General features: G+C 41.6%; 1 long non-coding RNA gene and 1 pseudogene across 1 annotated transcript in view; one reads left to right on the top strand and one right to left on the bottom strand.

Moving 5' to 3' along the window:
• Positions 1 to 19141, top strand: part of LOC144580263 (uncharacterized) — a 56246-nt gene that overhangs the window by 18508 nt on the left and 18597 nt on the right. The gene's annotated exons all lie outside the window — the stretch shown is intronic.
• LOC100407876 (large ribosomal subunit protein uL4-like) lies at positions 12904 to 14345 on the bottom strand (annotated as a pseudogene).

Here is a 19141-nt window from a genome sequence, read left to right as displayed (position 1 = left end):
TGGTGAAACCCCGTCTCTACTAAAAATACAAACATTAGCTGGGTGTGGTGGCGCATGCTTGTGATCCCAGCTACTGGGGAGGCTGAGGTAGGAGAATTGCTTGAACCTGGGAGGTGGAGGCTGCAGTGAGTTGAGATTGCCACTGCACCACAGCCTGGGCAACAGAGTGAGACTCCATCTCAAAAAAAGAAAAGAAAAGAAAAGAAAAAAACATAGTTCTCGTGACTGCAGCAAGGTGTGAAAATTGTTTTAAAAATTATATAATTTGATGTAAAAGATTTAATGGCAACCTAAGTTTTTCTTAGTGGTGCATTTTTTCTAATCTCTATAAAAATTAGTTTATGTCAGGGTTTGTTACTCTCAGAACTGTTAACATTTTAGGCCAGATATTTCTTTGAAGTGGGGTGCTGTTCTGTGCATTGAAGGATGTATAGGACCGCCCCAACTAGAGCATCCCCTCTGGCTAAGAGAACCAGAAATGTCTCCAGAGGGTGACAGATGTTCTCTAAAGGGCAACATCATCTCCAGTTGTGAATAAAACACTGATTTATTTTAATAGTGTTAACATATGCCACTTAAGATTCACTTTCTAATTACAGTAGAAATAAAGTAAGCTTGTTTGTTTAGTTAATATCCTCTAAAATAGTGGGTTTGTGACAAAGTAAATGGAGTTGAGATAATAGAAAGCACCTAGACTGTACCTGCAACCACTTCAGTACTTAAAAATATTAGTGATGATAATGAAGACTCTGAATGTGATGGAAAGTGGGAAGGAAGGAGAGAAGGCTGAGAGAAGAGGAGGAGAAAGGAAATGAATGAGAGCATGAGGACAGGCATATATTATACTCTCTTTGCTTGGAAATGTGTAGAATCAGCTGATTCTGATTCTCACTTGGTACCAGGTCAGAGCTGGTGAGCAGGGAGGAGGCAGAGGAGAGGGCAGCAGTCAGGTGGATTGGATGGGTTTTTCCATTCAAAATACTGTTTTTTCTTGTCACTATTATCTCTAGGGCTTAACTTCCTTACACACAGGGCATTTTCTGATACAAATTAATATCGACTTGGCTTTGGATAAATACACACCCATCAGACAAGTAGGATTTACTTCCAGGGCAGATTAGAGAAAGTAGATGTTACATTATTTGATTCATTAAGGCTTTAAACTTCCTCATATTACATTTATATTTACTTAAGTTTGCATTCATTTTGTGTATAGATTCCATAAATTTTTAATGCATGTGAGGCACTAATACATGCTAATTGCATGCACTTGTGTTAACTTTACTGCACTGAATACTAGCAAAGGTCTTGGGAAGTAGATGTCCTACACATTTAAAGGGAGGATACGAGACTCAGAAAAGGTAAGTGGTTGCCCAGGATGACTCGAGTTACTGACTCGTGAGCATAGGTCTTTCTTCCCTCAGGCCATGGCCCTTTCTGCTACCTCATGGCTGCGCTTCATGAAGCATATGCCTACAGCTGAACACGGGTAGACCATGCTGCTCCTGAGAAATGGCAGATGGCCTATTTTCTCCTCATACCTTTCTTCTATTTCGTGTCTCTTTTCCTCCATCTCCCTCTTCCATTCCTTAGGCCTGTCAGTAACACCCTGCTGCTCGCTTATACTGCTAAAGGGAGCCAGAGTTAAAGACATTTTGGATGGCATTTCAGTTGGGATCTGACTCCTGCATGAAGAGGGACAACCATTCAGGTAGTTTTTGTTTGTTTATTTGTTTTTGAGACAGAGTTTCGCTCTTGTTGTCCAGGCTGGAGTGCAATGGCACAGTCTCAGCTCACTACAACCTGCGCCTCCTGGGTTCAAGAGATTCTCCTGCCTCAGCCTCCCAAGTAGCTGGGATTACAGGCACCCACAACCATATCCAGCTAATTTGTGTGTGTGTGTGTGTGTGTGTATGTATATATATATATATATATATATATATATATATTTTTTTTTTTTTTTTTTTTTTTTTTTTGGTAGAGACAGGGTTTCACCATGTTGGCCAGGCTGGTCTCAAACTCCTGACCTCTGGTGATCTGTCTGCCTCAGCCTCCCAAAGTGCTGAGATTACAGGCATGAGCCATTGTGCCTGGCCAAATAGTTCTAATAGAGGAGATTTCTTATTGGTTTTGTACCACCGCAGAGAGCAAGAGGAACTCTCAGGGGTGTCAATAGAAGCCTACTGTAGGGCTTGCCTGATATCGGCCAGTGGATATATGTGAATACAGCTATACTACTTTTGTTTGTTTGTCGAGACAAAGTCTTGCTCTATTTCCCGGGCTGGAATGCAGTGGTGTGATCATGACTCACTGCAGCCTTGACCTTCTGTGCTCAAGCGATTCTCCTGCTTCAGCCTCCTGAGTAGCAGGGACTGCAGGTGGGCACCACCAGGTCCAGCTAATTATTTTTTGTACAGGCAGGTCTCACTATGTTACCCATACTCACTATGTTACCCAAGCTGCTCTTGACTCCTGACTTCAAGTGACCCTGCTGCCTCAGCTTCTCAGAATTCTGGGATTACAGGCATGAGTTACCATGCCTGCTCAGCTATACTAGTTTTAAATTATTGAACTACTTCTTTCTCTTTGGTAAACAGTGGCTTTCCTGAGCCCCTGAGTGCTCCCTCCCTGGGCCCTGGGCCCAGTCCTCCCAACACCTTGCTGTGCAGTACTAATTTTAAAAGACTTTGAGTATAACCCTGCTTTGGGCTAGTGCTTTTAATGCTTTTAGCTAATAACTGAGTTCTATAAAGAATATATTTCGGCCGGGCGCGGTGGCTCAAGCCTGTAATCCAAGCACTTTGGGAGGCCGAGGCGGGTGGATCACAAGGTCAACAGATCGAGACCATTCTGGTCAAAATGGTGAAACCCCGTCTCTACTAAAAATATTTTTTAAAAAATTAGCTGGGCATGGTGGCGTGTGCCTGTAATCCCAGCTACTCGGGAGGCTGAGGCAGGAGAATTGCCTGAACCCAGGAGGTGGAGGTTGCAGTGAGCCGAGATCGTGCCATTGCACTCCAGCCTGGGAAACAAGAGTGAAACTCCGTCTCCAAAAAAAAAAATATATATATATATATATTTCATTGAGATTGCAGGTCACACTAAGGAGGGTAGAACATTAAGAGGACACATTTGCCAATCATAAGGAGTATATGACTAGTAAAAATGGGAATAGATTTAAGAGAAGTGGGGCGAAAATACAGCAGCAATCTCTCTGCATCTTGATGTTGATGAAAATAATCACCATTCCTCATCTTTGTTCTAAAGAGAAAAGTGTGAGAAATTAGAAAGAGGCCTGAAAGAGGAGGAGAGAGTGCCTGGCATGGCATAGATGTACCAGAAATATTTGTAGCTGAATAAATAATTGGATACATGACTGAATGACAAGTAGAAGGGCCACCGCAGAGTATTTGTTTCTGAGTACTGAATAACATAATCGATCAATGCAACAAGTGCAAAGCGCCCGCTCTGTGTTAGGTTTGGGTTAGTGTACAAAGTGGAATCCAACATGTCTTACTAAAGACTATTAATCAATTTAGAAGGAAAATACAAGGTTGAAAAATGAGAAATGTATGCAGCAAGGAATCGATGGGCCAGAGAAAGTTCTGGTATTAAAAAGAAAAAGAAGTTAACATGATACTGGTATTTGCAGAAGTAAAACCACTGAGCTTTATGAGATCCTTCTCCTGACCTTACTAAATGGACACTCAGCATGGGTCCCACCTTTTAAGACAATATTGAGAATGTGTAAATGCTCCGAGAGAGTAGCCATCCTCAGGGCTGACTTCATGGGCGTGTGACGAGTGCAGTCCCAGTGGGCCGCTCTCAGAAGGACACTGGTGGTTAAAAGCTCTGTCATCTTGAAATTCTTAAAATTTGTCTTTGAACTTGTGTTCTGTGAGTGAAGTGCAGTGAGACAGTGGAGCACGTGTGTGAGCAGAGGAGACACATGCATACTTGTTTCCCTCGTGCCTTGCGGTCCATTTGCACATAACATTCATGATTGCTACCCTGTTTCCATGACACACACTGAGTGTGTCTACTTGCTTGAACTTGCTTTGAGTTTTGCCCAACCCCTATGTATGTGGGTCCACCAGAATTCTGTGCTCGTGTCTACACACCTTATATCAGCAGATGCTCACATCACATGTATCAATATGCGCCCATATTAACATGTCTACAACAGCAGAGGTGCTGAGAGCCCCAAGAGGCCATCCTTTCCATTAGAAACAAAACTTGTTTCCAATGCAGAAAGAAGGTAATAGTATTCAGAGAAGTAAGAATGACCTAGGAACCCTATCTTTTTTTTTTTTTTTTTTGAGACAGAGTCTCGCTCTGTCACCCAGGCTGGAGTGCAGTGGCACAATCACAGCTCACTGCAACCTCTGCCTGCCTTAAGTGATTCTCCTGCCTCACCCTCCTGAGTAGCTGAGATTACAGGCATGTGCCACCACACCCGGCTAATTTTTGGATTTTTTAGTAGAGATGGGGTTTTGTCATGTTGGCCAGGTTCGTCTCGAAATCCTTACCTCAGGTGATTGCCCACCTTGGCCTCCCAAAGTTCTGGGATTACAGGTGTGAGCCACTGAGCCCGGCCCCTATCATATACATTTTTATTTGCATTATTTCCTTACAACCCAATCACGTATGTTAAAAATGTTGACATAGAAGAAAAGGGGAAAATAGGTCCATCCATAGTTGCCATATTATAAGGAAGAAGTTCTTCATTTCTTTTTTCTTTCTTTCTTTTTTTTTTTTTTGACAGAGTCTCTCTCTGTTGACCAGGCTGGAGTGCAGTGGTATGATCTCGGTCACTGCAACCTCTGTCTCCCAGTTTCAAGCAATTCTTCTGCCTCAGCCTCATGAGTAGCTGGGATTCCCGGCGTGTGCCACCAGGCCCAGATAATTTTTGTATTTTTTGTAGAGATGGGGTTTTGCCATGTTGGCCAGACTGATCTCGAACTCCTGATCTCAGGTGATCTGCCTGCCTTGACCTCTCAAAAGTGCTGGGATTAGTGGTGGGAGACCCTGTGCCCAGCCAGGAATAAGTTCTTTCTTGTTCATCAGTGAGCCAAATGTAGAGAGTGTTGGTAGAGTGTGAACATATCAAGAAATAAAACAAAAAGTTTTGTGAAGTATTATCATTGTTCTGATAAGGAAATACATTTACACTTATGAGTTATAAAACACAAATTATGAAATTTTGGTGATCTCACATATAAGATTAAAACTTTTGTAATCTTTATTTACAACTGGCCTTACGTAAAATAAGATGAATGGTAAAATTCATTCAAATAATTAAATTTAAAATTTAGAATACTTCTATTACACTTAAAAACATTATTTTTAAATGTAAAATACATATAACATTTACTATCTTAACCATTTCTAAGTGTACAGTTTGGTGACATTAAGTACATCACATTGTTGTGCAATGATCACCACCATCCAACCCCAGAAACTTTTTATCTTGCAAAACTGAAATTCTGTACCCATTAAATATTAACTCCTCATTTCCCCCTCTCTCCAGCCCTTGACAACCATTCAACTTTGACTACTGAATTTGACTATTCTAGATACCTCATAGAAGTGGAATCATAAAATATTTGTCCTTTTGTGACTGGCTAATTCTACTTCACATAATATCCTCAAAATTCATCCATCTTGTAGCGTGTGTCAGAATTCCCTTCCTTTTTAAGGCTGAATAATATTCTATTGTATGTATATTCCACATTTTGCTGTCATTCATCTGTCAGTGGGCACTTGGGTTGCTTTTACTCCTTGATTATTGTGAATGGTGCTGCTGTGAACATGAGTATACAAGTATCTGTTGGAACCTCTGCTTTTAGTTATTTTGGGTGTATACCCAGAAGTCGAATTACAGGGTCATATGGTTCTTCTAGTTCCAGCTTTTTGAGGAACTGGCACTGTTTTCCCTAAAGTCTATACCAATTTACATTTCTAACAACAGTGCACAGGGGTTCCAATTTTCTCACATCCTTGCCAACACTTATGTTCTGTGTGTATGTATGTATGTGTCTGTGTGTGTATTGCATTTTAGGTTCTGGGGTACATGTGAAGAACATGCAGAATTGTTGCATAGGTACATACATGGCAATGTGGTTTACTGCCTCCATCCCCATCACCTATATCTGGCATTTCTCCCCATGTTATCCCTCCCCAATTCCCCCCTACTGTCCCTCCTTAAGTCCCCCCACACAGACTTCAGTGTGTGATGCTCCCCTCCCTGTGTCCATGTGTTCTCATTGTTCAACACCCACCTATGAGTGAGAACATGCTGTGCTTGATTCTGTGTTCCTGTGTCAGTTTGCTGAGAACGATGGTTTCCAGGTTCATCCATGTCATTACAAAGGACATGAAGTCATTTTTTATGGCTGCATAATGCATTTTTTATGGTTGCATACATAATCCATGATGTATATGTACCACATTTTCCCTGCCCAGTCTATCATTGATGGGCATTTGGGTTGGTTCCAAGTCTTTGCTATTGTAAACAGTGCTGCAGTGAACATACATGTGCATGTGTCCTTATACCAGAACGATTTATAATCCTTTGGGTATATACCCGGTAATGGGATTGCCGGGTCAAATGGAATTTCTATTTCTAGGTACTTGAGGAATCACCACACTGTCTTCCACAATGGTTGAACTAATTTACACTCCCACCAACAGTGTAAAAGTGTTCCTATTTCTCCACATCCTCTCCAGCATCTGTTGTCTCTGGATTTTTTAATGATCAACATTCTAATAGACATGAGATGGCATCTCAATGTAGTTTTGATTTGCATTTCTCTAATGACCAGTGATGATGAGCATTTTTTTTATATGTTTGTTGGCCTCACATATGTCATCTTTTGAAAAGTGTCTGTTCATATCCTGTACCCACTTTTGAACGTTTTTTTTTTTTTCTTGTAAATCTGTTTTAGTTCTTCTTAGATTCTGGATATAAGTCCTTTGTCAGATGGGTAGATTGAAAAAATGTTTTCCCATTCTGTTGGTTGCCGGTTCACTCTAATGATTGTTTCTTAAAAGCTGTGCAGAAGCTCTTAAGATTAATTAGATCCTGTTTGTCTATTTTGGCTTTTGTTGCCAATGCTTTTGGTGTTTTAGTCATGAAGTCCTTGCCTATGCCTATGTCCTGAGTGGTTCTGCCTAGGTTTTCTTCTAAGGTTTTTATGGTGTTAGGTCTTATGTTTAAGTCTTTAATCCATCTGGAGTTAATTTTAGTGTAAGGTGTCAGGAAGAGGTCCAGTTTCTGCTTTCTGCACATGGCTAGCCAGTTTTTCCAATACCATTTATTAAACAGGGAATCCTTTCCCAATTGCTTGATTTTGTCAGGTTTGTCAAAGATCAGGTGGTTGTAGATGTGTGGCATTGCCCCTGAGACCTCTGTTCTGTTCCATTGGTCTATATCTCTGTTTTGGTACCAGTACCATGCTGTTTTGATTACTGTAGCCATGTAGTATAGTTTGAAGTCAGGTAGCAAGATGCTTCCAGTTTGTTCTTTTTGCTTAGAATTGACTTGGCTATGTGGGCTCTCTTTTGGTTCCATATGAAGATTAAGGTGGTTTTTTCCAGTTCTGTGAAGAAGATCGTTGGTAGCTTGATGGGGATAGCATTGAATCTATAAATTACTTTGGGCAGTATGGCCATTTTCATGATATTGATTTTTCCTAACCATGAGCATGGAATGTTTTTCCATCTGTTTGTGTCCTCTCTTATTTCGTTGAGCAGTGGTTTGTAGTTCTCCTTGAGGCGGTCCTTTACATACTTTGTTAGTTGTATTCCTAGTTATTTTATTCTCTTTGTAGCAATTGTGAATGGCAGTTTGTTCTTGATTTGGCTCTCTTTAAGTCTGTTATTGGTGTATAGGAATGCTTGTGATTTTTTGCACATTGATTTTGTATCCTGAGACTGCTGAAGTTGTTTATCAGTTTCAGGAGATTTTGGGCTGAGACAATAGAGTCTTCTAAATATACAATTATGTCATCTGCAAATAGAGACAATTTGACTTCTTCCTTTTCTAATTGAATACTTTATTTCTTTTTCTTGCCTGATTGCTCTGGTTAGAACTTCCAATACTCTATTGAATAGGAGTGGTGAGAGAGGGCATCCTTGTCTAGTGCCAGATTTCAAAGGGAATGCTTCCAGTTTTTGCCAATTCAGTATGATATTGGCTGTGGGTTTGTCACAAACAGCTTTTATTATTTTGAGATACATTCTGTTGATACCTAGTTCATTGAGAGTTTTTAGCATAAAGGGCTGTTGAATTTTGTCAAAGGCCTTCTCTATATCTATTGAGATAATCATGTGGTTTTTGTCTTTGGTTTATGTGGTGAATTACGTTTATGGACTTGCATATGTTGAACCAGCCTTGCATCCCTGGATGAAGCCTACTAGATTGTGATGGATAAGCTTTCTGATGTGCTATTGCAGTTGGTTTGCCAGTATTTTATTGAAGATTTTTGCATCTGTGTTCATCATGGATATTGGCCTAAAGTTTGCTTTTCTTGTTGAGTCTCTGCTGGGTTTTGGTATCAGGATGTTGTTTGTCTCATAAAAAGAATTGGGGAGGATTCCCTCTTTTTGGATTGTTTGGAATAGTTTCAGAAGGAGTGGCACCAGCTCCTCTTTGTATGTCTGGTAGAATTCGGCTGTGAACCCATCTGGACTGGGGTTTTTTGGTTGGTAGGCTGTTAATTGCTGCCTCAACTTCAGCCCTTGTTATTGGTCTATTCAGGGTTTCGACTTCTTCCTGGTTTAGGCTTGGGAGGGTGCAGTTCCAGGAATTTATCCATTTCTTCCAGGTTTACTGATTTATGTGCATAGAGTTTGTTTGTATTAATCTCTGATGGTGGTTTGTATTTCTGTGGAATCTGTGGTGATTTCCCTTTATCATTTTTTATTGCATCTATTTGATTCTTCTCTCTTCTCTTTTTTTTTATCAATCTGGCAAGAGGTCTGTCTATTTTATTGATCTTTAAAAAAAACAGCTCCTGGATTTATTGATTTTTGGAAGGGTTTTTTGGTGTCTCTATCTCCTTCAGGTCTGCTCTGATCTTAGTTATTTCTTGTCTTTTGAGTTTTTTGGTCTTGCTCCTCTAGCTCTTTCAATTTTGATGAAAGGGTGTCGCTTTTAGATCTTTCCTTGCTTCTCATGTGGGCATTTATTGCTATAAAATTTCATCTAGACACTTCTTTAAATGTGTCCCAGAGATTCTGGTATGTTGTGTCTTCATTCTTGTTGGTTTTGAGGAACATTTTTATTTCTGCCTTCATTTCATTGTTTATCCAATCAACATTCAAGAGCCAGTTGTTCAGTTTCCATGAAGTTGTGTGGTTCTGAGTTAGTTTCTGAATTCTGAGTTGTAATTTGATTGTACTGTGGTCTGAGAGATTGTTTATTATGATTTCCATTCTTTTGCATTTGCTGAGGAGTGATCTACTTCCAATTATGTGGTGAATTTTAGAGTAGGTGTGATGTAGTGCTGAGAAGAATGCATATTCTGTGGATTTGGGGTGGAGAGTTCTGTAAATGTCTGTTAGGTTTGCTTGTTCCAGGTCTGAGTTCAAGTCCTGGATATCCTTGTTAATAATCTGTCTCATTGATCTGTCTAATATTGACAGTGGAGTGTTAAAATCTCCCACTATTATTGTGTGGGAGTCTAATTCTCTTTGTAGGTCATTAAGAACTTGCTTTATGTATCTGTGTGCTCCTGTATTGGGTATACACGTATACACACACACACACACACACACACACACACACACACATATGTTTTTAAATTATATATTTTATTGCATTTTAGGTTTTGGGGTACATGTGAAGAAAATGCAAGATTGTTGCATAGGTACATACATGGCAGTGTGGTTTGCTGCCTTCCTCCCCATCACCTATATGTGGCATTTCTCCCCATGTTATCCCTATCCAACTTCCCATCCCCCACTCTCCCTCCCCTAGTTGGGCACCTATATATTTAGGATTGTTAGTTCTTGTTGCATTGATCCTTTTACCATTACATAATGCCCTTCCTTTGTTGGTTTAAAGTCTATTTTATCAGAGACTAGGATTAAATCTCCTGCTTTTTTTGCTCTTCATTTGCTTGGGAGATCTTCCTCCATTCTTTTATTTTGAGCCTATGTGTATCCTTGCATGTAAGATGGGTTTCCTGGATACAGCACACTGATGAGTCTTGACTTTTTATCCAACTTGCCAGTCTGTGTCTTTTGATTGGGGCATTTAGCCAATTTATATTTAAGGTTAATATTGTTATGTGTGATTTGATTCTGCCATTTTGATGCTAGCTGGTTGTTTTTCCCATTAGTTGACACAGTTTCTTCATTGTGTTGATGCTTTTTACTATTTGGTATGTTTTTGGAGTGGCTGGTACTGGTTGTTCCTTTCTATGTTTAGTGCTTCTTTCAGGAGCTCTCATAAAGCAGGCCTGGTGGTGATGAAATCTCTGAGCAATTGCTTGTTCATAAAGGATTTTCTTTCTCCTTTGCTTATGAAGCTTAGTTTGGCTGGACATGAAATTCTAGGTTGAAAGTTCTTTTCTTTAAGGATGTTGAATATTGGCCCCCGCTCTCTTCTGGCTTGTAGTGTTTCTGTGGAGGGATCCGTTGTAAGTCTGATGGGCTTCCCTTTGTGGGTAACCCGACCTTTCTCTCTGGCTGCCCTTAGCATTTTTTCCTTCATTTCAACCCTGGTGAATCTGATGATTATGTGCCTTGGGGTTGCTCTTCTTGAGGAATATCTTTGTGATGTTCTTTGTATTTCCTGGACTTGAATGTTGGCCTGCCTTGTTAGGTCAGGGAAGTTCTCCTGGATAATATTCTGAAGACTGTTTTCCAGCTTGGATTCATTCTCCCCATCACTTTCAGGTACACTTATCAAACGTAGATTAGGTCTTTTCACATAATCCCATATTTCTTGGAGGCTTTGTTCATTTCTTTTTACTCTTTTTTCTCTAATCTTGCCTTCTCATTTTATTTCATTGAGTCGATCTTCGATCTCTGATATTCTTTCTTCTGCTTGGTCTATTTGGCTACTGAGACTTGTGTATGCTTCACGAAGTTCTCATGTTGTGTTTTTCAGCTCCCTCAATTCATTTATATTCCTCTCTAAGCTGTTTATGCTAGTTAGCATCTCATCTAACCTTTTTTCAATGTTCTTAGTTTCTTTGCATTGGGTTAGGACATGATCTTTTAGCTCAGAGAAGTTTGTTATTATCTACCTTCTGAAGCCTGTTTCTGTCAATTCATCAGACTCATTCTACATCCAGCCTTGTTCCCTTGTTGTAGGAGTTGTGATCCCTTGGAGGAGGAGAGGTGTTCTGGTTTTGGGTATTTTCATCCTTTTTGCATTGGTTTCTTCCCATCTTTGTGGATTTATCTACCTGTGGTCTTTGTGGTTGGCGACTTTCAGATGGGGTCTCTGAGTGGATGTCCTTTTTGTTGCTGATGAAGTTATTTCTTTCTATTTTTTAGTTTTCTTTCTAACAGTCAGGCCCCTCACTGTAGGACTGCTGGAGGACCAGTTCAGACCCTGCTTGCCTGGGGATTACCCATGGGGGCTGCAGAACAGTAAGGGTTGATGCCAGTTTATTCTTCTGTTATCTGTGTCCCAGAAGGATAGCCACAAAATGTCAGTCTGAGCTCTCCTTTATGAGGTGTCTCTTTCGTTATATGGGGGTTGGGGAGCTGTCTGTCCCTTATAGGATCTCAAGTGCTGAGCTGTGAGCTCCGTTGTTCTGTTCAGAGCTGCTGGGCAAGTAAGTTTAAGTCTGCTGCAGTGGAACACATAACCACCTTTTTTCCCCAGGTGCTCTGTCCTGGGAAGGTGGGGTTTTATTTATAAGTTCCTGTCATTCTGCTGCCTTTTTTCAGAGATACCCTGCTCAGTGAGAAGGTAGCCTAGTTATAGTCTGCCAGCAGAGGTGTTTCTGAGCTTCTGTATGCTCTGCCCAGCTGCTGTGCGAACTTCCTTGCAGTTTTGTTTGTAGGGGTATAGTTAGAACTACCTCGGTAATGGCAGACTGCCTCAGTAATGGCGGACTGCCTTGGTAATGGTGGACACCCTTCCCCCCACAGAACTGGACTGTCCCGAGTCCAGCTGTGCTTGCTGTGAAACACTCAATCCAGAGCATTTCAGATTGCTGGTCTTTGTGGGGATGGGACCACCCAAGCCAGATCACCTGGCTCCCTGTTTCAGCCCCCTTTTTTACAGTTGAACGGGTGACTCTGTCTCTCAGGCATTCCAGTTGCCAGTTGAAATGGCGCCCAGATTTGTGTGAGTTTTTCTGTGGATACCCGCTGTGCTGGCTGAAACAGCTGCGCTGGAGACTCGTGGTGCTTTTCTGCCTGGGAATCTCCTGGTCTGTGGACAGTGAAAATTTGTTTGGAAATGTGATGATCACTCACCCTCTGTGTTTTTGCTGGGAACTACAACCCAGAGCTGTTCCTATTCAGCCATCTTGGATCCTTGAGATGGATCTTGCTCTGTCACTCAGGCTAGAGTGCAGTGATGTGATTTCAGCTCACTGCAACCTCTGTCTCCTGAGTTCAAGCAATTCTTCTGCTTCAGCCTCATGAGTAGCTGGGACTACAGGTGCACACCCCTACACCCAGCTAATTTTTGTATATTTAGTAGGGACAATGTTTCACTATGTTGGCCAGGCTGGTCTTGAACTCCTGACCTCAGGTGATCCACCTACCTCAGCCTTCCCAAATGCTGGGATTACGGGCATGAGCCACCATGCCCAGTCTGAGGTGGTATTTCATTGTGATTTTGATTTCTCTAACAATTATTGATATTCATCCTATTATGCTTTGTAATTAAAAATATTTTTCAAGGAAAAAGTCTTATATATTGGTACTTTAACATCATTTTCTCTGTGCTTTTTTCCCCCCTCATTGTCTCTTTAATCAGGTCTTTATTCAAATGAAGCTGTCCAGAATGATTTGACCTTTATGGAATAATGAAATCTAAGAGTTTATGCAGCAGGCTTCTTTTCCTCTGTAGTAGGTTTCTTTTCTGCTGACTTCTTTTCAGCTGCTGGTTTCTTGGTAGCTGCTGCATTTTTTTTTCCCACCAGAGGCTTCTTCTGCTTCTTAACACCAACAATTGCTTTCTCTCCTTTCTTACCAACCACAGGCTTCTTGCCTGTAACCCTCTTCTTATCTGATTTGGCTTCTAGTGCTGCTGCTGCCGCTGCTGCCTTATCCACCCAGAGCTTGTGATTCCTGGTCTGGTGAAGAATGGCATTCTGGTGCATGGTCTTTGAGTATGGGTTAGCTTCAACATAATTCTCAGATTTTTCAGTGGGTTCTTCTTTGAGACTCTGTGATGAATCTTCTTGCATGGTGCTCGTGGGGCTCTCTGGATCTCTGGGCTTTTTAAGATTCTGCTAAGATCTGTCTTGATCATCTTGTGCATGGGAAGATTGTAGGTTTATTTTTTTTTTTTGAGATGAAGTCTTGCTCTGTTGCCCAGGCTGGAGTGCATTGAGGGAGGCAGCTTTACACCAAGTGCCATGCAATTCATCTAACTTCTGCAAAGGACTTTTGGTCCAAATGTAGAAATGTCCACATGACCAGGAACAAGTTTCACAATGTTCAGTTTTCTTATATTAAGCAATTCCAGGGATGTTTCTGAAGGCCTTGATGATACCATTATCCTGATTATAGATGATACAGGGGCTTGCGCTCTGGATACAGTGACAGTTTCTCATTTTGCCTTTGTCAGCTCTCGCTCGCTGAGAGCCATAGATGTTTTTGTTAACATTCCAGGCTTTAAGTTTCTTAAGAAGCAAAACAGCCTCCTTGGCCTTCTTGTAGCCTTCAACTTTATCTTCGACTTCCAAAGGAAGTCCAGGAACCTCCTCAATACCGTGACCTTTAGACATGACCAGTGCTGGTAAGGCTGAGAGCAGAACAGATGGCATATTGTTTTGGGGTTGTGTTTTGGTTGGTGCCAGGTTTTGGTTGGTGCAAACATCGGCCTCCACAACACATTTCCAAAAGCACCCTGGCCAGAACAATGAGTCCCACCACCTCGAACTCTGGGAATTCAAGCCACAGCTCTGCCAGTACCCCAAGACTCGGCATTGGTCTGATGACCTGCTAATTCACTTAGGGCTGTCTGTTGTTTTATGTGCAAGTTGGTGTGAACAGAGTTCACATTATCCGGTCAAATAGGAGCTTTGAATACAGCAGGCAAAGTGACATTTTTGTCAGATGACTCCCCATTTTCGAAGTACACTGATATTAGTGGGTGAGCACACACCATGGTGGAGAGGAGAGAGCCACACTCATCTCACCCAGGCTGCTGCCACAGGAAAAGTTCTCTGCTTTTAAAAATGTGTACCACATTTTAATTTTGCGTTGGGTCCTGGAAATTATGTAGCCAGCTTTGCATATGGGAAAGTAGGTTAATGAAAAAAAAATGGGCTGAGTAGTAACTTAATAATATCAGTGTATGATACTTGTTTATTGGGAGATATTGATCATCACGTTTCTCATCTCTATTGACTCTGAAAGTTTGAGAGATTTATTTAGAAAAGAAAACTACCTTAGTGCCTGCAGCTTGCTGTAAAGGATCTGATCACTAGTTCCACTTTGGATTACAGCCTTGCCTCTGTCACACATCACCCATGTGAGTGGTGGGCAAATCATTAAACCTCTCTCTTGAGCCTTGATTCCAGATGGGTTATGGGTCTGGTGGCCAGGTAGGTAGGAGGGGGCAGATCCTGAGATGGGCCAGCATCCTCTTGTAAGTTACTTGCCTTGTTTTGAGGCTACTGAATAGCTTTCAAGCAAGCAAGAGTGAAGGGGGAAATGAAGTTTTACCTTTTTACAAAGGGGACTGGGCCACTTCTGCAGGGAGTTCTGGGGAATCTGAGTATTCAAGATCCTCAAGTGGGCTGAGTGCAGTGAGTCATGTCTGTCATCTCAGCACTTTGGAAAGCTGAGGTGGGAGGATTGTTTGAGCCTGGGAGTTTGAGATCAGCCTAAGTAACACAGTGAGACCTCATTTCAGCAGAAAACAAAACAATTAGCCAGGCATGGTGGCATGTTCCTGTAGACCGAACTATTCAGGAGGCTGAGGCAGGAGGATTGCTTGATCCCAAGATGTCGAAGCTATAGTGAGCTGAGAACGTGCCACTGCATTCCAGCCTGGGTAACAGAGTGAAATCCTATCTCAGAAAAAAAAAAAGACCCTCAGGGGCATCTACCCAGACTTCCCATCTCAAGTCTCTAGGCCCTGTTCCTCCCTAACAAGACCCTGACCTTATCATAGGAAACTTGCTGAGACTGAAAATTCATCCTTCTTTGAAATTCTGCCACCTTAAAATTAATTCTGGGCCTTGTCTTCAACTCTCTTTGCTCTTCAACTTCAGGAAATAAAGGTCTCTTTAAATACTTTGAATTCAAGAATTAGAGACTCTCTGATTCTCATATTTTGCTTTACATTCATGATTGATTGCCCTGCATCTGTCACATCTGTCATTTTCTTTTTTTCCAAGCTATGAATAGTGTTTAGCAGCAGCTGCTCCATTTCAAAATCCTTAAAATGACTGTCTCCTGTTCCTCTCAAATGCCAGATATGGCATGACTTTCATATTCTCTTCTACTTGTATCCCTCTCACTTCACCAGAGGTAAGCATTTTAGCAATGGTACTGCTACTGCATGTCAGAGACTATTATCAGTACTTATAAACAATCCTCCCTACCACCAGTGATATCACCTTTATTGCACTCTCTTCAGTGGGTGATCTAATTCCAGAATCCCATCCTTAGAACCTGTTTTCTGGGACCACAATGGGTACTAACCTTCTTTGGTTGGGCTCTTTAGAAACAGTTGGATACAGGGATTCAGGTGCATGTGATTTGTTGAAGGAGTGAACTCTAAGAAACTAAGAGATACAAGAAAATGAAGGGAAAGGGCTAAGAAGAAATGGTCTCAGGAAGCCTTGGCCAGATTCAAGGGTGTGTGTGGCATCTGAAGCATATATCACAACATGGAGTTGTCCTGCCTTCAAATAAGGGGTTCATCCTTTTGGATCCCAGTATCAGTCTACCATTGGCTCCAAGGTACCCTCAGGGATGGGACTTAATTCAGAGGTGAAGTTGCTCCCATTGGCTGACAGTCTTTCTCCAGAGAAGGGGGCAACTGTGAGCCACTGGCAGCCAACGTTCACAACATCTACAGTAGCTTGAGGATGGAATCTGGGCATCAGATGCACTTTCTACCCTCCATTTAGTATGGTGACTGGTGTGGCTTACATCACTGGGATTCCTTGCCCTTTGTTTTTAAGTTGGGTTCAAAAACAGGGGAGTCTGGCCGGGCGCGGTGGCTCACAACTATAATCCATCCCAGCATGTTGGGAGGCTTAGGTGGGTGGATCACTTGAGGTCAAGAGTTAGAGACTAGCCTGGCCAGCCAATATGGTGCAACCAATCTCTACTAAAAATACAAAAATTAGCTGGGTGTGGTGGTGCATGCCTGTAATCCCAGCTACATGGGAGGCTGAGGCAGGAGAACAGCTTGAACCTGGGAGGGGGAGACTGCAGTGAGCCAAGATTATACTACTGCACTCCAGACTGGGTGACAGAGTGAGACTTTGTCCCCCTGTCCCCACCCCTTCAAAAAAAAAAAAAAAAAGGGGGGGGGAGTCCTAGCACCAGATCACAGGGAATAAAACAAGTAGGCCAGGATACTTACTCCCCTGGCATTCTCCCTGTAAGATCACCTTAGGCTGGCTGCATCCCTTGGCCAAAATTCAAGGTAGCCCTCTCCATGTGACTTTGTCCTTCCAGGTTTTGATAACCTCTGCCTTTCCAACCCTTCAAGCTGTACTATCCTTTGTAGTTTCTTTAAGCCCTACCACCTTTGTAAATGTACCTTTATTAGATTCTCCTTGAATTATTTTGAGTGTGCTCTGACGTAAAACAGAATGCTACCTTGGCAGCAACTGATGATGAGATCAAGGAAGGCAGTTCAGTTTTCACTGTAAGTGCAAGGAGACGCCATCCAAGGGTTTTAAGTGAAGAATTACCTGTTTTTGAACTCCCAATTTTGATTTCTCTCAGCTGCCTGTATAACATAAATTTTCCAGTAATTTTTATCAAGAAAAAAATAAGGATGTTTTCTGAACTCTCATATTTTTAAGAATATTGTGTTTGTGGCTTTCATTTTTTTTTTTTTTTTTTGACAGGGTCTTGCTCTGTCTGTCACCCAGGCTAGAAGGCAGTGGTGCTATCATGGCTCACTGCAGCCTTGACCTCCAGGGCTCAGATGATTCTCCCACCTCAGCCTCCTGGGTATATGGGACTCCAGACATGCACCACTATGCTTAGCTAATTTTTAAAAATTTTTGTAGAGACAAGGTCTCACCCTGTTGCCCAGGCAGGTCTCCAACTCCTGGGCTCAAGTGATCCTCCTGCTTGAGCCTCCCAAAGTGTTAGAATTACAGGTGTGAGCCACTGAGCCCAGTCTGGTGTGCATTCCTTTCCTTTTTAAAAAAATTTCCAGTGGTCCACAGAATCTTCAGTGGTTTTCATTCTTAAGTGACAACTAATTTGGTATAAAAATTCTTGACTTACAGCAGTATCCTCTAGTATTTTTATAATTTAGTGGTAGAAAACACTGAGACAAGCTTAATTTTTGCTTCCTTGTAGGTAACACATTTTTCAGGTCTCAGTGCTTATTGAATTTACCCCTTTAATCTTGTAATCATATACTCTACCACAATGTAACTTACTGTGTCTTTTGACAAATTTTTTTCTCCCGAAAGACTTTATTAAAACTTAAGTTTACAAAGCTTTACATGAAAAGCTTTGTATTTTTCATCAAAGAATACATGAAAAATAATGTTTTTGATGATTGCTCTGTTCCACTTTTTGGATTTCTTCCACAGGAACACTATGTAATTCTTAGTAGTAGGGTTTTTTTTGTTTGTTTTTGTCTCCTAGGTCTAACATCACCCTGTCCATTTACAGTTTTGATCTTTTTTCCTCTGTGTTCCATGGCAGCTTCTCGAACCTCTCTTCCGCATCACTGATTTTCTTCAACCAATTCTACTCCACACTGCTTCGGTGATAGGCGGGATGTTTGTAATGCAATTTGTCTCCCAGCAAATGATTTTAACTTGCTCCCCTTTTGGTTGACCTAATTGTCTACATAACACATTTAATTGTACTTTTTGCCTCGCCTTTTCTCTCTTTATGACTTGCTGAATTCCGAAAACATGGGTTTCATCCTGTTGTGATGCTGAGGTTCTCAAAATCAATTTAGTTCTTCTGGTGCATATTTTCAAAACTACCATCTTCCTTTGCATCTTCAAGATAATACATTTAACAATTATTTGAGCAGTCACTTTGACACTTGCTGTTGTAGTGAGTGGTTTGGGATAGATCAGAGAAAATTCTGGAATGTTAGAATATTCTGGAAAAAAGAGAATAAGGGGATTGGATGGTGTACTTGAGGAGATTTTGAGAAAGTCATTTAAGAGAACTGTTCATGCAGCAGTTGAGGAGGAAGGGCTTTTCTGGCAGGCGACACAGCAGGTCCAAGGCCTATGGCAGGAGCACACCTGGTGTGTCTGAGGAAAAACAGAGAGGCTGGCGTGGCTGCAGCACAGCAAGGAAGGCAAAGACAGGGGCAGAGGTCAGCAAGGTGACTTGGGGATGCATCATGAGACCCTGTGGGCCACTGAAAGAACTTTGGCTTTCACTCTGAGGAAGACGGGAAGCCTTTGAAGAGTTTTGAGCAAAGAAATGGCATGATCTGATTATATTTTGAAAGAATTATTTTCACGATTCAGTTGAGAACAGACTCTGGGGAGAGGGGGAAAGGTAGAAGCCTGAGACCAATTAGAAAGCTATTGCAATATTCCAGGTGAGAGATGACGACAGCAGAGGACCAGGTGGTCACAATGGAGGCAGTGCAAACCAGTCAGATTCTAAAGATATTTTAATGGTAGCACCAGAGGTTTTCCTGACGAATTAGAGATGGGTTGTGAGAGAAATTACAGAGTCACTATGACTCCACGGTTTTTGGCCTAACTAATTGGAAGGATTCAGTTGCCATCAACTGAGACGGGACAGAATGCATTGG

The sequence above is a fragment of the Callithrix jacchus genome, chromosome 18 (genome assembly GCF_049354715.1).
Source record: "Callithrix jacchus isolate 240 chromosome 18, calJac240_pri, whole genome shotgun sequence".
In the NCBI taxonomy this organism is placed as follows: Eukaryota; Metazoa; Chordata; class Mammalia; order Primates; family Cebidae; genus Callithrix; species Callithrix jacchus.
This window is presented reverse-complemented; position numbering and strand designations above follow the sequence as displayed.